The sequence below is a fragment of the Podarcis tiliguerta genome (genome assembly GCF_965153285.1).
Source record: "Podarcis tiliguerta genome assembly, chromosome: 16".
Taxonomy (NCBI): domain Eukaryota; kingdom Metazoa; phylum Chordata; class Lepidosauria; order Squamata; family Lacertidae; genus Podarcis; species Podarcis tiliguerta.
The window spans coordinates 1,620,191-1,640,425 of NC_139549.1; the positions used below are offsets into that span (position 1 = coordinate 1,620,191).

At 45.9% G+C, this 20,235-nt stretch overlaps 1 protein-coding gene and 1 long non-coding RNA gene across 3 annotated transcripts in view; one reads left to right on the forward strand and one right to left on the reverse strand.

Annotated features, from left to right (window-relative positions):
- Positions 1-20,235, forward strand: part of LOC310666072 (uncharacterized protein) — a 1,539,811-nt gene that overhangs the window by 1,150,563 nt on the left and 369,013 nt on the right. The gene's annotated exons all lie outside the window — the stretch shown is intronic.
- LOC310666304 lies at positions 13,390-15,001 on the reverse strand. Its single transcript, XR_014505871.1, has 3 exons — positions 14,860-15,001; positions 14,635-14,708; positions 13,390-13,805 (listed from the first exon to the last, which is right to left on the reverse strand). It is a non-coding gene; the product is annotated as an uncharacterized lncRNA (long non-coding RNA).

Below are 20,235 nucleotides of genomic sequence, written 5' to 3' on the forward strand. Positions count from 1 at the left end.
TAATGCTCTGTGTGCCTGGGTACCTCTCCTTGAATCCTTCATCTTTAGGGGCATCCCGAGCATCCAAAACACCCTCAGGATTCAGCACTTCTGGGTAGCAATCGTTGGGATACTGCCGGGGAGATGGGGGCATCAGGCAGGCCCCCAGCTGGCTCCAGCCCTGGCCAGCAGCCGGGCGATCTCCAGTACAGCATCAATCAGCGACACGAGCCTCGGATACGTTTAGAGACCCGGCCTGCTCTTATCAGCAGAGTGAATAAATCTTCTCACAGCAGAAGTGGCGGACAGAGCCATGTGTAAGCATTATTTTACAAGTGTTTATTCAGCATAGTTTAGGAACAAAGGAAAACATGTCTGCTTCCCTTCGTCTCCAGTAAAACAGCAGCAAAGCAAAAGCAATATACAAAACGGAAGTTCCCAGCAGACTGTGCTGGAAATGCAAACAGGCATGTGACACACAACAGTCATGCCTGTTCCTTTTAAGGTGGAACGGAACTACAGTGGTACCTCAGGTTACATACGCTTCAGGTTACATATGCTTCAGGTTACAGACTCCACTAACCCAGAAATAGTGCTTCAGGTTAAGAACTTTGCTTCAGGATAAGAACAGAAATTGTCTTCCGGCAGTGCAGCGGCAGCAGGAGGCCCCATTAGCTAAAGTGGTGCTTCAGGTTAAGAACAGTTTCAGGTTAAGAACAGACCTCCGGAACGAATTAAGTACTTAACCAGAGGTACCACTTTATATCCTAACAGCAATGTGAGGGTTAGGACACCTTTCTCTCATTCAACGCTTGTGCAGATGTTGAGCAAGTCAATTGAGGCTTCATTTTGATCTGCAGGATTGCTGGCCAAGCACATGAAGGTGGAGTCCGGGGAGCCTTTTCTCCAGGAGACACAGAGATTCCTGCTGTTGGACAAAAGCCGGTACTTAGATGAACCTCCTGCTGAGGCCCTGGAAAGACTGCCTCTTTCCCAGGAGATATGGTACTTTCCCTGTCTAGGTACCTGACACCACAGGGTCACATTGCAGCCTTCTCGAGTATTGGAGAACACACGATAGAGTATCCATGGTGCTGGCACTGGCTCTGTTCAACACAAAGAGAAGTCATGTGAAGTTTGTGCCTCGGTGGCCGTCCCTAACTGTGCTGGGCAGTGACGGAGAGACGCAGACCCTCCAAGCATCACCATGTGGCCCCTGAGAGCCCATGAAGGCCACACCTAGGCACCCTCCCTCCCCAAGCCATATCCTTCAATGGCTCTGCTCCACTCACACCCCTTTGGGGGGTGAAGTTTTTATCGTATTTCATTTTGTAATTCATATAAGTCGGAGGAAACAATTATAACAACAGACAAAAATTCCAAGGTGCAAAACAGAGCTATTAATAATAAATAATAATAATAAATTTTATTTATACCTCACCCTCCCTAGCCAAGACCGGGCTCAGGGCGGCTAACACCAGGTATAAAAACAATTGATTAAAATACAACTTAAAAACAAGATTAAAATACAACATTAAAATGCAGCCTCATTTCAGTAGAAACTCAAATCAAAAACTTTTTGGGGATGGAAACGTCAAATCTTCACCAAGGCCAACTATCCAGACTGGTCCTACGTGGCCCAGAAAAAAGCCAGGGAAGACCCCAAATAAGAATTCCATCAGATAAGGAAAAAGGGGAAGGGGATCAAGTTGACTCCAAGCCAAAAGCCAGGAGGAACAACTCTGTCTTACAGGCCCTACGGAAAGAAATCAGATCCTGCAGGGCCCTGGTCTCATGAGACAGAAGGTTCCACCAGGCTGGAGCCAGTGCTGAAAAGGCTCTGACTCTAGTTGAGGCTAATCTGACTTCCTTAGGGCCCGGGACCTCTAGGGTGTTGCTCTTTATGGACCTTAAGGTCCTCCATGGGGCATACCGGGAGAGGCGGTCCCATAGGTACAAGGGTCCTAGGCCGTGAAGGGTTTTAAAGGTCAAAACCAGCACCTTAAATCTTACCCTGTACTCCACCGGGAGCCAGTGCAGCTGGAAAAGCACTGGCTGAATATGCTCCCATTGACCCCGTGAGGAGTCTTGCTGCAGCATTCTGCACCTGCTGGAGTTTCTGGGATAGCTTCAAGGGCAGCCCGAGTAGAGCGAATTACAGTAGTCAAGCCTGGAGATGACTGTCGCATGGATCACTGTGGCCAGGTCGGGGTGGGAAAGGTAAGGGACCAACTGCTTGATGCAGCAAAGGTGGAAAAATGTCTCCTTAGCTGTTGCTGTAACTTGCGCCTCCATGGAAAGGGAAGCGTCAAGGATTACACCCAAACTCTTAACGGAAGGCAATGGCACTAATTGGGCCCCCGCAAGAGAAGCGAGTTGGTCCCTCATCCCCACCCATTCTATCCCGACCCAGCCAGAGGACCTCTGACTTCGAAGGATTTAGTTTCAATCGGCTCCCACGAAACGATCCAGCCACAGTTTCCAAACATCTGGTCAGTGTGTTTGGGGCCAAGTTGGTGTGGCCATCCATCAGCAGATAGAGCTGAGTGTCATCAGCATATTGATGATGGCCCAGCCCAAAACTCTGGACAATCTGGCCAAGGGGGCGCATAAAGATGTTGAAAAGCATTGGGGAGAGGATTGCGCCCTGTGGCACTCCACACACCAAGGAGTGGCACGACAACATCTCCCTCCCTAGCGCCACCCTCCGTCCCCGACCAGAGATAAAAGAGCACAGCCATTTACGGGCTATGCCCTGTATCCCCACGTCGGCGAGGCAGTGGTCCAGAAGATCATGATCGACCATGTCAAAGGCCGCTGACAAATCTAAGAGAATCAGCAGTCCTGACCCGCCTCGATCCAGTTGTCTACGGAGATCATCTGTTAGGGTGACCAGAGCCGTCTCCGTCCCAAAACCAGGATGGAACTGAAATGGATCTAAAGCTGATGTTTCCTCCAGAAACCTACCAAGCTGTTCAGCAACCGCTCTATTGTCAGGGAATGGTCTGAATCTGAAGAATGCAGTCGCAGGCAGATCAGTCTCTCTCAGAAAAGGAGGGGGAATATTTGCGCGTCCTCTGCCTTCAGCATTTTCAGAAACAGAGAGAGACAGGCAGACACAGGCACAGAAGCTGAACAGATTAGGGAGGAGCTACCCAGCTATGAGATAATGACAAGAGATCCTGAAGGGAGGGGTAATTGGGAGATGCAGCAACTGAGAATGTGGGGGAACCCCCCTCCCCACTCAAAGGTCTGAACGTATCAGAGAACAAAGGAGGCAGAGAGGGGGAGGAACTTCTCGTTGGAGCGCTCCTTGCTGAGGAAGTAGGGAATCGGATTCAGAGTAAGCAACTGCCCTCCTTGCGGAGAGCTGTGTATTTTGTGACTGCAACATGAAACCGTAATAAAAGGACTATAAATCTGTCAGCTGCTCATTAATTCTTATCTGTGAAGTTATCCAAGGGAGGAGAGGACTCCCTGAGCTTGAGAGCTATAAGATAGACACGTAGAATGAGCACATGAGTCAAGACAAAGAAGTTCTAGTAAAGACTGTCCTCCAAATATTCCTAGAGTGCTCCCCGCCCCCTTTGCTGGAATGTTTCTTTTCAGTCTGATCCATTTATAGCATTTCCACCCCTCCTTTTTCCTGCAAGGAGCACAGGGTGGTATACCTGGTTCTCCCCATCCTTGCTTAATCCCCACAATAAGAAGAAGAAGAAGAAGAAGAAGAAGAAGAAGAAGAAGAAGAAGAAGAAGAGGAGGAGTTTGGACTTGATATCCCACTTTATCACTACCCTAGGGAGTGTCAAAGCGGCTCACATTCTCCTTTCCCTTCCTCCCCCACAACAAACACTCTGTGAGGTGAGTGGGGCTGAGAGACTTCAGAGAAGTGTGACTGGCCCAAGGTCACCCAGCAGCTGCATGTGGAGAAGCGGAGACGCGAACCCCGTTCACCAGATTACGAGACTACCGCTCTTAACCACTACACCACACTGGCTGAATACACCACAATAACCCTGTGAGGTAAGTAAGGCTGAGAGGCAGTGACTGGCCCTCAAGGTTACACCCAGTGAGACTCATGGCTGACTGGGAGGATTCTAACCCTGATCCATTTTCAGGTCCTATTCTGACACTCTAACCACCACACTGGATGTATGCTTACTTTGGTGCAGCATAGAGGTGTGTGCATGCATGTAGAAGCTACCCTCCTCTACAAAGTGATAATTCACATTCACATTTAGCTGTGATTCCTGCAATTGGGCCAGATGACCTTCCAACTCTACAATTCTCAGATTAATTTATCTCCCCCCCCCCCTTTTGCCTCCAGAGCTTGGAGGGAATGTGGCCCCCGCCAAGCTGGAAAAGCTTCCTCACTCAATCCCATGACCATCCTGTTCCATGCTGAGCTCCACCCCACAAACTGACAGGGATGGTGAAATTAATGACTTACCGTAAAGAGCAAGGTTAAATTTGTGTTCTTTAAACAGCTCTGTATTAAACCAAACACGCGCTCTATAAATTCCAGCATCCTCTTTCTCCAGAAAACTGATATTCAGCATGGTCCTATTAACCATCGCCAGCCGATCTCTAAACAAGTGTGTGCCATTTAAATCCCCACAAAATATGGTTTCGTTGTGGCGTTCAGTCCAGTCACTGAGATTTGCCCTCATCCTCAACAGGTTCTCAGCAGTCTTCTCCTCCAGTTGCTTAGACCTGCTGCTGATATCTGACTGCTCCAGTTTCCCACCTTTGACCACACCAAGGGGACAGGGCTTTCCGTTTGTGGGGTGAAAGAAGTCCCATTCGATTTTCTCCACTACTGCTGCAGAAGATAGCTTTAAGGGAATGTAGACTGATCTATTCAGGACTCCGTTCACCTGATGGGGTGAATTCTCAGCTGCTTGCCTTAAAGTGCCTTTAAGGGAGTAGGAAAATATTGGTTATTTATTGAATTCCTACCCCACCTTTCCTCCTAAAGAAGCCCAGAGCAGCAGACATATCTGCAACCCAACAATTTAAAGGGGGTAAAGGTAAAGGGACCCCTAACCTTTAGGTCCAGTCATGGCCGACTCTGGGGTTGCGGTGCTCATCTCGCTTTATTGGACAAGGGAGCCGGCGTACAGCTTCTGGGTCATGTGGCCAGCATGACTAAGCCGCTTCTGGCGAACCAGAGCAGCGCATGGAAACACCATTTACCTTCCCGCCGGAGTGGTACCTATTTATCTACTTGCACTTTGACGTGCTTTCGAACTGCTAGGTTTGCAGGAGCAGGGACCGAGCAACGGGAGCTCACTCCATCGCGGGGATTCGAACTGCTGACCTTCTGATTGGCAAGTCCTAGGCTCTGTGGTGTAACCTGCAGCACCAACCATGACCCTTTTAAAGGGGGTAGGACACTCTAAAAAATAAATAAATACATGAGCCCATCTATGCCATACATTTAATCCTTGGAGCCGATTAGTTTAAATGGACATGTTTTTCCCCCTGCCAAAGAATTCTGGGAACTATAGCTCATTAAGGGTGCTGAGAGTTGTCAAGGAGTCTCCCAACCATTCTCCTCATAAAGTTGCAATTCCCAGAGGGTCTAGCAGTCAATCCCTCTTCCCGGTGCAAATTTCAAAGGACAAATTTCAGTTTCTGTATTGTTTCAGAATGTGCGATTTTGAAAGATTCAGCTTAAATGCAAACTGTCTCCTTCTCCACCTGCATGCCAGCACTCAAGGACTTACCAAAGGCAGAGAAGATCAATAGGCTGGAGGTGAGAAGAATCAGGAGGCTTCTACAAGTAACCTTCATGTTCGGTCCTCTCTCGGAATGCAGTGAGCCTTTGGTGCGGTGTGTCCCATAGAGTGCATAGAGGGGCAGAGTTGGACCTCCCCAATTGAAGCCCACTGCTTGGGCTCTGATATCTGGTAGAAACAACACAGGAGAGTTGCTGGTATGGCCACCAAGAGTTTTATGCAGGAATAAGAAACTCTGCACTAGGTACACATCAGCTTCACAGTGCGTTCAAACATGGAAGCAGCTATCAAGCCCTTGAAGAAAAACCTGAAGATCATTTTTTGAGGCTGAGGACAACTTAAATACAAATGGTGTGGCATATTTTCTCTTCTGTGGAATTCCTTGACAGCAATATGAAACTTATGAGTCAGCGGTAAACAATCCTAAATCCCTAATCAGGATCTTCATCCCATTGGTTTTTAGACCTGCTCCCTCTATTTTTAGCGATGTTGCGTATCATTTTTCCTGTTTCACTCACTGGCATTGATACTTACCTCTGTTGAAACTGGGGTGCTGTTTCCATTATTCTGTGCTTGATGTTTCATTGTATGGAAGTTTCCCCCAGAGGAAGCACTGTGATTGGGCAGCAGAGAGCAGTAGGCTAAGGGTGAGAAGGTTGCAGAAGCTTCTGTCAGTGCCATTCCTGGTTGCTTCTTGCCTGGTATGCAATGAGCCTTGGATGTGCCTGGTACAGAATGAGAATTGTTAGGTTGGGGGGGGGGACCAAAAGGGTCATCTAGTCCCACCCACAGCAATCCAGGAATCCCTGGCAGATGGCCATTCAACCTCTGCTTGAAAACCCCCAATGAAGGAAGCAGTCCACAGAATGGGTAGGGGGCAGCTCTTTGGGGGCTGCTCTTTGGGGGCTGCTCTTTGCAGGCAACAAGACAGAAGAGGTTCTGGAGATGTCACCTACAGAGTTCTGCTGTCATTTTGAGGCATGGGAAGATACACCTCAGCTTCAGCACGTTAGTCATCAAGTATTAGGCGTCTGGGAATCTGATTCCCCTACGGCAGGCGGCCAGGGATAAATAGACAAGAAAAGCTCTTACCAAAGTCTTTTATTCAATATTCACAGAGAGAGGCTTAGAAAGTCAGCCTCTTGGAGTAACGGCATTGCTCAGAGTAATCTCCTCCCTACCTTTCCTTCTCAATCGTCAACAACACACCCCCCCTTACAGTGGCTGCTTAAGACCACTTGTCTCTTAGCTCTTTGCTCTCCTACTTTCAATGCTTGCCGGGTTCTGGGAGAAGGGGATCTGGAATGCTTTCTAGTGACAACGTGTCAGCCAGCTGCTCCAGCTCTGCTTCCCGCCCACACCTCTTCTCCCATTATTTCCCAGCTTTTCCCCTCATCTATCCCTGAGCCGTGACCTTCTGCAAACCACTGTTTTAAATCTATAAAGTGATACCTCGGTTTAAGAACAGTCCTGTTTATGAACGATTCGTTTATGAACTCCGCAAAACCAGAAGTAGTGTCCCGGTTTGCGAACTTTACCTCGGTCTAAGAACGGAATCTGAACAGTGGAAGGGCACCAGCGGTGGGGGGCCTCATTAGGGAAAGCGCACCTTGATTTAAGAACGGTCTCGGTTTAAGAACGGACTTCCGGAACAGATTAAGTTTGTAAACCAAGGTACCACTGTACTGTCTTCCTCTTCTCTGGAAGTTTCTGGAGGAGGGACAAGACGGTCTCCACCATTCCTCCTCAGTCCAGTCCTCTGACATCAGGCCATTGAAGAGGAATGTGGGGTGATTTTGGGGTTGCAAGAACCATATGACCTATTTCCTCTTCCATGCAATCACATGACAGCGATTCCAAACTGTGAGTCAGAGATCAGCAGTGTGTAACCCTCAGTCAGCCTCTCTATCCCATCAACAGAATGAATATTTAGATGTGCACCCTCTATTTTTTATTTTATTTTAAAGAAATGCTGTGCCTCTTTCTGCCCTGTTTTCCTCTCTGTTGTTTGTACTTATTCTTGCTGAAACTGGGCTGCCGTTTTATTATTTTGTGGTTTTATTACACAGTTCTCCCAGAAGAAACACCGTGATTGAGCAGCCTTTATAAATGCTGTTATTCAATAAGTAAAGCATTTCTTAGATTTCCTTCACACTTCCTGAAACAGCCCCTGAAAGGAAACAGAGCTTTCCTTAGAAATCTGCACTACTTCAAATTCATAGAATCATAGAGCTGGAATAGACCACAAGGGCCATTGAGTCCAACCCCCTGCCAAGCAGGAAACACCATCAGAGCACTCCTGACATATGGTTGTCAAGCCTCTGCTTAAAGACCTCCAAAGAAGGAGACTCCACCACACTCCTTGGCAGCAAATTCCACTGTCGAACAGCTCTTACTGTCAGGAAGTTCTTCCCAATGTTTAGGCGGAATTTAATTCTTTTAATTCTGCAGGGCATTTCTCCAACCGACAAATGTCTACAAAGTTGTGCAAAATTGTGTAATTTCTGAAAAAGGGGGCCTTAGAGTGCATGGATGAGTGAAAGCAACACATAAAAAGGAGGAAATGAAATTGAGTGCTTTGCAGCTATATTTTCCACTAGCATCTGGTATCTGGAGGTAGACTGTTTCTATAAAGGGAAGGTCCACATAACAGTCGTCATTCCTAAAATCTCTTGGCAACAGTTGCCCCTGTTTGAATACGCCCAATGCTCTTTTGAAGCCACTGCATTTTTAAAAAAGTGATCCCTCTTGCAGTTCTGGCTTCTGGTATAGAAAGCAGCGATCCCTCTTGCTGTTCTGGCTTCTGGTATAGCTGCGCAGCCTGCATTCACTCCATAAGAGGCACACACATTTCCTCTTACTTTTTAGGAGGGATAAAGTGAGTCTTATAGAGCAAAAAATACGGTAAATGAATTTACGCATTGTGTGGTGAAAGGCTCTCTTTTATCTGCTGGCTTGTAGGATCCAAATGATCTAGAAAGTGGGTTTAAATTAAACTTTAATGTGCACTTGCATAAACTCTGTGTGGATGAGGAGAAGGACAATCCCTCTCAGCTGGTTGTGAAATGTATGTCTGAACCCACATGCATGTTCTGCACCTGTGTTTATTCAAGGATTGGATTTTTGTGCTGGAGTCGGTATTCATGACTGTTATGAATATGAGTTTAGCCTTAACCTTATGCCCCATAAAGAAGTTACGCACTCCAGGAGATAATTTTTTTGTTGAGATCCATCTGTCTTGAGAGATAGTGGTGAAGTCAAAATGCAGCACTGAAATGGCCTCCCTGGGGTGCAAGCCTGGGCAGTATGTACAGAGGTCCTGTGATGCCCAGATGCCAAGACACCCCCAGCCCCCCAGGCCTTGCTGATGCTGATGTGGTCCAAAGAGTGCATGCAGGAACCAGGCCCTGTGACCAGTAGGGCTTCGCAGGACTGGGGCCTTCCTAAGTTTCTTCTGGAGAGGCAAGGTGTGGCTGCACAGGTGAGGCTGCTTGGTAACTCACTGCACTTGGTGGCAAGAGCCAGGAAGGGATATAAGGTCAGCATTTCCCTTCAGCTCTTTGCCACAGCAACATGTTCCCTGACTTGCTGCGTTTGGCTTCTTGCTTCCTGATCCTCGGACCTAGACTTCTTGACTCATTGCTCCTCAACCTTTGGACCCTTGACTTCATGACTCCTTGCTTCTCAACCCTTGGACCCTTAACTTCGTGACTCCCTGCTTCCTCATCCTCCGACCTTGGCTTCTTGACTCATTGCTCCTGACCCTTGGACCCCTGACTTCGTGACTCCCTGCTTCTTGATCCTCGGACCCCTGACTTCATGACTCCCTGCTTCCTGACCCTCGGACCCCTGGCTTCTGGACTCTCGTTCCTGCTCCCATCCCACCATCTTGCCCCCAGTCCTGACGTCCCCTGCCAGGACTTCGATCGCCCGTAATCAGACCGTGACACAGAGCAATATGTTTGGCACCAGCTTGGTTGCAGGAGTTGCCAGAAGGAGGCGTACAAGGCGCCATCCAACTGCCTTAAGGACTTTGCTCTGGATTTACCCCTTAGCCTTTTCGTCTCCTAAAGATCTTTAACAACCCATCTCTCTTCCCAGTGCAAAATTTCAGCTCCCACGTTGCTTCAGAAAGCATGGTTTTGATAGATTCAGCTCAAATGCAAACTGAATGGAATTTCTCCCTCCTTCCCTCCCTGCCTGCACAAAGGAAGAGAGGGTCATAGAATCACAGAACTGTAAATTTGGAAGGGACTCTGAGGGTCATCTTAATCCAACCCCCTGCAATGTAGGAACCTCTACTAGATCATATGTGAGAAATGGCCATCCAATCTCTGCTTAAAAACCTCCAAAGAATGAGAGTTTTGTTGTTTCCCTTGCTCCCTAATCACTAGTTGAGCCACAGAAACAAAAAGAGTATATGTTTGACTAAACATACTCTCACCCCGGGCTTTTTTCCACTTTGAACTCTCCGGAACAGTGTTCCAGCACCTCTCAGCTGGGCCCCATAAGTTTGGGGAGAGACTTGACCAGCCTCAGCAAAGCCGCCTTTGGGCTCTGAGGTGGGTCTTCTGAGATAAGTGCATTCTGGCACCTTTTTCTCTAGGGTAAAAAAAAGCACCGTTCTCATCAAATCCACACCATGGAATAAACAGGAGGGAACATAGTGCTATGGGCTTATTCATTTGCAAATAAAATTAAGTTATGACATATTGAAAAACACTCGTCTCTTGCACTGTGTCCTCTTGGAACTTTCACGCTGTGGGAATTACCGTATTTTTCGCTCTATAAGACGCACCAGACCACAAGACGCACCTAGTTTTTGGAGGAGGAAAACAAGGAAAAAAATATTCTGAATCTCAGAAGCCAGAACAGCAAGAGGGATCGCTGCGCAGTGAAAGCAGCGATCCCTCTTGCTCTTCTGGCTTCTGGGATAGCTGCGCAGCCTGCATTCGCTTCATAAGACGCACACACATTTCCCCTTACTTTTTAGGAGGGAAAAAGTGAGTCTTATAGAGCAAAAAGTATGGTATTTTCCAGAAGAGGGTTTTGCAAGACTTTTGAATACCGGTAACCTAAGCTGTCTAAACCAAACACCTTCCAAAGTTTGCTCTCGCTGCTGTTACAGGTGTGAAATTAGTTCTTTTTTTTTTTTTTTAGCTCGCTATCTGCATCTATATAGAGATTTTAAGGAGCCAGAACTTTGTAGAGTCCATTTTCCCACGGTGATAAAAATAGAAGACAAAGAAGATTAAGTGCACTTGATTGAGGATGCATCCTCATTGACCACATGAGGGCACTCCGACACTACAATGGGTAGAGAAAATACAGCAAGTCAAACAATATTTTTTTGGGGGGGATGGAACTGAGGATGACATAAAGAAATAGACCCAGTAATTAGGAAAGACTGTGCTTCCTAAACTCTCTCTCTCTCTCTCTCTCTCTCTCTCTCTCTCTCTCTCTCTCTCTCTAGTTCCTGAGCTAAGGAGGTAAAAACTAGGCTACTCTACAAGGGTAAAATTCACTTTTTTTGCCCTCCCCATTTCCCCCTCTGCCCCACAGTGTGTGTCCTGTGGAGTGAGTGGGAGGCCGGAGTTGGTTCACCTTGCTTGCAACCCAGCCCTTTTGGCTCAGCTCAGACAGAACAGATTCTCGTAATGTCATGGAGCGGTACCTGCTAATATTTCAGGGCATAAGAAGCCTTACAGGACCTTGTGAGGTAGTTCCCCAAGCAACAGAAGTGTGCACATTAGCAGAAAGTGTGCATTGGGAATGCCTTGGTTAGTGAAAACAGCACACCAAAGGTAGGGTGTGAAATCAATAATAATATAATAATAATTTATTATTTATACCCCGCCCATCTGGCTGAGCTTCCCCAGCCACTCTGGGCGGCTTCCAAACAAGTGTTAAAAACAATACAGCATTAAATTTTAAAAGTTCCCCAAACAGGTCTGCCTTCAGATGTCTTTTAAAGAGAAGATAGCTGCTTATTTCCTTGACATCTGATGGGAGGGCGTTCCACAGGGCGGGTGCCACTACTGAGAAAGCCCTTTGTCTGGTTCCCTGTAACCTCACTTCTCGCAATGAGGGAACCGCCAGAAGGCCCTCGGAGGAGGACCTCAGTGTCTGGGCTGAACGATGGGGGTGGAGACGCTCCTTCAGGTATACAGGACCAAAGCCTGTATACTTGTGTATACAGTGCTTTTCAGCTGCCTGCAACCCTAGCATCAGATATTAGATGATGGAAGAGATGGGTACAGTTTGCTACATGTTGGGTTGGATGGCCCAAAATGATCCATTGCCTGTATGGGGCAGGGAATCAGTTGTAGTTCAGAATATGTTAAAGGCATCAAGTTAGCAAAGGCTTGTAGGAATAATAAAGGGATGCGGGTGGCGCTGTGGTCTAAACCACAGAGCCTAGGACTTGCCGATCAGAAGGTCGGCGGTTCGAATCCCCGTGACGGGGTGAGCTCCTGTTGCTCGGTCCCTGCTCCTGCCAACCTAGCAGTTTGAAAGCAAGTCAAAGTGCAAGTAGATAAATAGGTACGACTCTGGTGGGAAGGTAAATGGCATTTCCGTGCGCTGCTCTGGTTTCACCCAAAGCAGCTTAGTCATGCTGGCCACATGACCCGGAAAAACTGTCTGTGGACAAACACCAGCTCCCTCGGCCAGTAAAGCGAGATGACCGCCGCAACCCCAGAGTCATCTGCGATTGAACTTAACAGTCAGGGGTCCTTTACCTTTATTTTTTTGTAGGAATAATAGGCATACCATAAGTAGAAAAAAATACTTTATTCATTTCAAAAACTTATATACCACTTAACACCACAGTCCCTGTGCAGTGTAGAAGAAGGTTCCAAAAGATACAATAGAAATAAATATCAATTTGAGATGAAAATAATATTGGAAATGCTGCTGAAATGCAAAGGCCTTCACAAAGGAAGGTGAAATTCAGCAGAGAGGAAGGGAGCAGCTCTGATCTCAGCCAGAATTGAGTTCCGAAGAGCCAGGCTCACAATACTGAGGTACAGTTTCTGGTGGATATGAGCTGAGGAGCACTAACGGAGTCTACACCTGAAGGTCACAGTGATCCAGCAGGGAAATAAGGGATCAGATGGCCCTTGAGGAATCCTGGGTCCACGTTGTGTAAGGCCTTATAAATCGATACAAGAACCTTGAAGATTTTGCTGATGCAGACTAAAATAGCATTCACGTTTTTTGCTGCTGCATCACACTGTTGACTCATGTTAAGCCTGTGGTCCACCAAGACCCCTAGATCCTTTTCACATGTATTACTGGCAAGCCAGGTGCCCTCCCATCTTCTATTTGTCCAGCTGGGTCTTCCTGCCTAACTTTACAGCCTTCCATTAGTCCCACTTGAAATTCATTTTGTTAGTCTGGATCCAGTTTTCCAATTTCTTAAGGTCATATTAAATCCCAATTCTGTCTTCTGCAGCATTAGTTACCCCTCCCGGTATGGCGCCACCTGCAAATTTGATGAACATCCCATCAATTCCTTTGTCCAAGTCATTTATGAAGACATTGAGCAACAATGGGCTTGGAACATAACACAGCACCCCACTTTTCACTTTTTCCCCATGATGGTGAGGAACCATTAGTGAGACCCTTTAGGTGCATTTGAGGACTAGGGTTATATGTTGGCAATAGCCTGTCCCCATCAACAGTCTATCCACAGCCTTTTTCACCAGCTAGAGCTTCCAGACCAGACCCAAAGGTCTATTTGTTTCCCATCCCTGGTCTGAAGACAGATGGGAGAACCTGGCCATGGTGCTGCTTTGTTTTTCAGTTGGTTCTCAGTGAATGAGAGAAATGTCTCTCTCTCTTTGCTTCTCTGCCTGGTCCAAGAACTTTCAGTGCCAGCATTTTCAAGGGCTGGGGGGAGGTGGCTCCCCCAACTCTTCTGACAGCAGGTAGCGTTCAATAAGGTCCTCAGCTCTAGTTCCAAGTGAGCTACCTCCCTCCACAGATGTCTGGGACAGGACTGCCAGAAGGAAAAATATATTCATAGGGTGGCGGTGGTGGAATCGCTGAACATTCCTCTATGTTCCAGTGATCCTGTAGAGGCTGAGAGAAAAAGAAGAAGCTGGACAATATGGTAGAGTAAAGTTCATCTTTAAGGCATTTTATCTTTCCCAGATACTGTTTGAGATTATAATTTGTACCCTGGCTCATCTGACTGGGTTGCCCCAGCCACTCTGGGCAGCTTCCAACATATATAAAAACATTACACATTAAAAACTTTCCCTAAAAGAGTTGCCTTCAGATGTCTTCTAAAAGTCATATGGTTGCTTATCCCCTTGACATCTGATGGAAGGGCGTTCCACAGGGCGGGTGCCACTACCAAGAGGGCCCTCTGCCTGGTTCCCTGTAACCTCACTTCTCGCAATGAGGGAACCGCCAGAAGACCCTCGGAGATGGACCTCAATGAATAAGGGGTGGAGATGCTGCTTCAGATATACTGGGTCGAGGCTGTTTAGGGCTCTAAAGGTCAGCACCAACACTTTGAATTGTGCTCAGAAACGTACTGGGAACCAATGTCGGTCCGGTGTTATGTAGTCTTGGCGGCCACTCCCATTCACCAGGCTATCTGCCACATTCTGAATCAATTGTAGTTTCTGGGTCACCTTCAAAGGTAGTCCCATGTAGATCGGTGAGTTTGTTGTGGGGAGGGAAGGAGGGGAAGCTGAGGCAAATTACTGCCACCTGTTTGCAATCTGTTTGCAATCATCATAGTTGCAATGATTGTGCTGTTGGCACTAAATGGTTTTAAAACATTAAATGCTCTCATTGTCATTATCTAGCAGGCATTCCTTATTTTCTCAGCATGCTCATCCTATCTGGACATCGTCATAGCTCCGGGGCTCATCAGTGATTTCTGGGGTGCAGAACTCACCACAGGGAGGCTCATCATTGGGTTCTCAGGTGGAGGAAAGCTGAGCACCTCCTCTGGCATCGTGGAGGCAGTATCTACAAAGGGTAACAATAGGTACATTATTTAGTTTGCGGCAGTGATGATTCTCTGTCTCTCAGGAGACATGAGAGAAAGGTGGAGGCATATTTGCACAGGGTCCTCAAACCCAAGTGAGGTGGGAAGAAGACTAATGCAAATGGTTTTTACCTTTTATCTTCTTTTTGTATCTTTCTATCATAATTACAATTAGGGCAAACACCAAAGCACATAGAAGCATGCCCAGAAGAATCCATAGGAATGTCCAGAAGGATTGTGGTAAATGATATGTAGGTGGTCCACTTTCTGGTCCAGTGTCACCTGCAATGAGCAGTAAGAGTCTCTTGGAGAACACCGTAATAACAACTGCCAAAATGACACATCCCACACAGGACTGAGAGCAACAGAATAGGTAAGAAAGAATAAGTCAATCTTCCAATTAGTTTCATTTGTATTAACTTAATTTGGCTTTCCTCGATTACTCTGGCTCAGAATGTTGGTCTGGCACTTGGGGTTGATTTTCGTTATTTGTTTTCTTCTCTTATGTAATTATCATTGTTAGCATTATCGTTATTATTCTATTTACCTGCAGGTTTCCATTTTAAAAAAATATTTTTTATTAAATTTCCATTTAACAAACCAATCATATCACATTAGTTATTCCAAATTATACCAATACATATCATAAACTCCATATATTTTGCCAAATTATAAATTTTTGTTGGGGCTTCCCATGCTTCGAGTTCCGTAGGGTCCGATCATCTCATATTTCTGCTGCTTTTAGTGTTCACCAGTCCCATCTTCCCATCTCCTTGTTATCATTTTTCTTCTTAATAACCTCCGAGTTGTTTCCACAGGCGAGTTGAAACTAGCATTATTTATGTTTCTGTGTGAACTTTGTAATGCTCTCCCGTAATTCATGAATTACCTGTAGGTTTCTAAACAAATTCAGTGGAGTTCAATAAAACAAAACAAGACAGAATATAAAAAAACAAAAAGATCACAGACTTGGCAAACTGAAGGCGATGAAACAGTTTCTACAACTGTACAATTATTCTTCCAAATATTGACTGGGTTACACTGCTGCAGCCAGTGAGGTTAAAGGGAAAAGTGCAAAGAAGCGAAATAAAATGAGACCCAGGCAGCTTCTGGATCAAGCCAATGGCCCAACTAGTCCAGCCTCCTCTTCACACTCTGACCAACTAGAAGCCTTGAAGAGAAGCTCACAAGCGGGACCTGACTCCCACCCATCCACCCCCAGCCATTGTTAGGAGGCCTCAGTATAGGTCCATTAGGGCTATCTTAAAGGGCAATCTGAGCATGCTCGGAGCTGTTTCCTCGAAGGCCGCACCTCAAGACCCATTCTTTGTAGCTAACCAGGAGAAGGGGGCAGTGGTTAGTTTAAGCTGCTTGGTTTTAAGGGAGAGCAATGGTGGGTTGAATTTTCTGTTGCTTGACTGAAAGTGCCTTTGGGGAGAGAAACAGGGATGCAAATGTTTGTTGATTGATTGATATTATATTTCCCCCCTCCCCCCTCCTGAAGGAGCTCAGAGTGGCAAACCTATTCAGGAAGGAAAAAGAGGGAAACATTCTGAAAAGAGGGGAAAAACATTCTGAAAACACTTGCAGGCACTATTTAAATTATGCATTTAAAACAATTATCACATTACTATATAGAGTCATGGACCCCCTTCCCCGGAAAATAGTGGCAGCTGTATTTTTTTAAGGGAATTAAGAGTGTTAGGAGACACACACACACCCATTTCCCTCACAGAGCTTCAGTTCCTGGAGTGGTTTGCCAACCAGTCTCTCTTCCCAGTGTGGATTTTGAAGGATAACTCAGTTACAGTTCTCATATTGTTTCAGAAAGTGTGAATTTGGTAGATTCAGCTTCAAATGCAAACTGAATGGAATTTCTCCCTCACGCCCTGCTAGCTTTGTACAGCTTACCAGAGGCATAGAAGATCAATAGGCTGAAGGCAAGAAGAATCTGGAAGCTTCTGTGAGTGACTGGCATGGTTATTTCTCTCTGGGAATGCAGTAAGCCTTGGTTGCGTCCAACAGCGTTGGGTCACCGAACTTGCAGTCCACCCTGTAGGCAGCAGCACAGGAGAGATGTTGGTGATCTCACCAAGAGTTTCCTGCCATTATTTATAAGCATAAGAAACCCTACACTAGACCTTCTCGGCTTCAAAGATCTGGTTGACAGAGAAACATCTGTCAAGCTGCTGAAGGAAAATGTGAAACTAATTTTTGCAGGGAGAGGACGTCTTAAATATGAATGACCTCTTTCCTCTTCCATGGAATCCTGACAGCAGTTTGAAACTATGATTCAGAAGTAACAAATTGTAGGGATGGAAAGGTCACCTAGTCCAACTTCCCGCTATGCAGAAATTGCAGCTAAGGAACAGATGGCCACCCAACCTCTGTTTAAAAACCTCTAGTCCACCACCTCCATGGAAGTCCATAGAGTAGGTGGAAGACAGTGCTGGCTCACTCTACTTGCAGCTGGATCTCTAGAGCTTTTTAAAACCTAGCTACTTATGAAACTTATCTAGAAAATCAGTTTCTTGGATCTGGTCCATGACCATCCACTCAAGAGCCTTGCCCAAGAAGGGGAGATGGCAACTAGCTGGTAGTTACTTAGATTTCAAGGTGTGAGGAACCCAACAGGACACACCCTGTCTTTATTGTCCTAGCTGTCAATGCACCCAAAAGAAATTTTTGGATGCCAGGAAGGCGATAGAAATGAACCACATGACGTCTTTACTCTTCCATGGAATCACTTGGCAGCGATTCTGAACTGTGAGTCAGAGATCAGCAGCATTTAACCCCAGTCAGTCTCGCTATCCCATAAATAGATCTCCTTCCTCCATTTTTTGTGACGCTGTATATCTTTCTGTCCTGTTTTCCTCTTTGGCATTGATACTTATTTCTCTTTTAAAATCTGGAAGCCCGCTCTCCGGAAGGAAACTGACTCAGCAGCTTTTATAACTGCTGTCAATCGAGGAATGAAACAGTCCTCATGGTTTTCCAGGACATCCTTAGAAATCCAATTTAGATGAAAAGATCTTTCTGACAGTATGAGATGTTTGAGAGTGAGCGGTGGCCTCAGAAGAGGGTGGACGCACCACTGAAGAATTTAAGCAGAGGCTCCATGGCCCACCTGTCAGGGATGTTGTGACTGTTGATTTTCTGCATCAACAGGGGTTGGACTAAGGAAGGGGTCACCAACATGTGCCTCTGGGTGCATGCTGCCAGCCAGCCAGCCATGCCTTCCTTTAGGATACACAATTCCATAGCCTCTTACAGGTCCTGCAGAAGGAGATCAAGTCCTGCAGGGCCCTAGTCTCGTGGGACAGAGCATTCCACCAGGTTGGAGCCGTCACTGAAAAAGCCCTGGTGGAGGATACACACACATCAATAAATAAATTTTAGAAAGGGGCAAGATTAGACATGGATGCACAAAAGTTTTAATGGGAGGGGGAATCAAGATTCCTTGTGTTCACTTTTCTTCCAGCCAAGGGCAGCTCTGCCCCCTTGCCTGCCCCTCAGAGTTGGTACGTCATGTGGGGCTGGGCCTTGGCATCATAACTGTGCATCAAAATGCATTTATGACTGAATATAACACACAAAGATCCATTTTTTTTAGATGTTGAGGGAAGTTTTTAAATGTTTAATGCTGTATTGTGTTTTAATATTCAGTTGGGAGCCGCCCAGAGTGGCTGGGGAAACCCAGCCAGATGGGTGGGGTATACGTAATAAATCATCATCATTATTATTATTTAGGAAAAACCACATCCCAAAAACTTGCATATGAGGAGAGAGCCACCCAAAAAGGCTGCTGAATTTCCACGAAGATTAAATTGTTGTAATTTTTTCACAGGTTGCTATGGAAAAGTGGAGAATTGAATTTGCTGCCAAGGAGTGTGGTGGAGTCTCCTTCTTTGGACGTCTTTAAGCAGAGGCTTGACAACCATATGTCAGGAGTGCTCTGATGGTGGTTCCTGCTTGGCAGGGGGTTGGACTCGATGGCCCTTGTGGTCTCTTCCAACTCTTCTATGATTCTATTCTATGAATTTAATATCAAGAAAAAGAAAGAAAGAATATGTAATGGACAGATTTGCATGTCCCTAGTGGGGACTGAATCTTTTACTTTTCTCCATAGAAACTAGTATTTGAGCAGCAGAAAAAAAGAGTTGCACATCCATTATCTCTCGTGAATCACCTTTTCTTGCTTTCCAGGGTAAAAACAGAACCCAGCTGCTTGATGACACGCCCACTCTTGGGGCTGCTTTTCCTCATGAAACAAAACAAGTCATTATGTTCGTTCTCTCCACCCTCTTTTATCTTTTTTGGAAGCCAAGCTTTGTTCGCTTCCTCCTCCACCACCCAACACGAAAACAGAAGACGCTTCGACACTTCTGAACAGCAGCGCATGTCCCTTCGCCAACCCCAAGTCTAGGGCACACAAGACCTCCATTTGGGCAGGTTGAGGACAGTGAAGTGGGCAGGCTGCTGTGGGGAGAAAAGCCATGGGTCAGCGGGAGAGACAATGTGGCGCAGTGGTTACAGTGCCAGACTAGGAGCCAGGAGAGACCAGGGTTCGAATCCCCACTCAGCCATGAAGCTCACCGGGAGTGGACCTTGGGGGCCAGTCGCTGTCGTTCAGTCTAACAACCTCACAGGGTTGTTGTGTGGTAAAATATGGAGGGTGACAACCATGTACATCACTGTGAGCTCCTTGGAGGAAAAGGTGTGATAAAAATGCAACAAATAAATAAGTAATCAGCTTTACATGCAGAAGGTGCCTCATTTCTTAAAACAAAATAAAAAAAGTCTCTTGGTTCCATTGACTTACTGCCTTGCCAGATCCTTATTCCATATACTATATCTATCATCTGTCTGTCTGTCTGTCTGTCTGTCTGTCTGTCTGTCTGTGTATCTCTATCATCTATCTATCATCTATCTATCTATCTATCTATCTATCTATCTATCTATCTATCTATCATCTATCTATCTATCTATCTATCTATCATCTATATCTATCTATCATCTATATCTATCATCTATCTATCATCTATCATCTATCTATCTCTATCTCTAGCTATCTGTCATCATCTATCTATCTCTATCATCTATCTATCTATCATCTATCATCTATCTATCTATCTATATCTATCTATCTATCTATCTATCTATCTATCTATCATCTATCTAACATCTATCTATCATCTATCCTTTTTTTAGAAATAAGGTGGGATATGAATGGGGAAAAAGAAAAAGGAATCAGCTTTACATGCAGAAGGTTCTGGGTTCAGTCCCCAACATCTGCAGTTCAGGACAGGAAAATCCATCAATTTCCATTCCTCTCAGATCTCATCCCCTCCCCAACCTAAAATTCCATTCTCTGCATTTCCACATCTGTTTACAAAGCTCTTTAAGTCTTCATGAAAAGCCACCACCATATTGCCACAAATTTCTCCAAATAGACAGATGCTTATATGCATCTTCCCCTAATATATCACACTTTGGTGCTAATAGAAT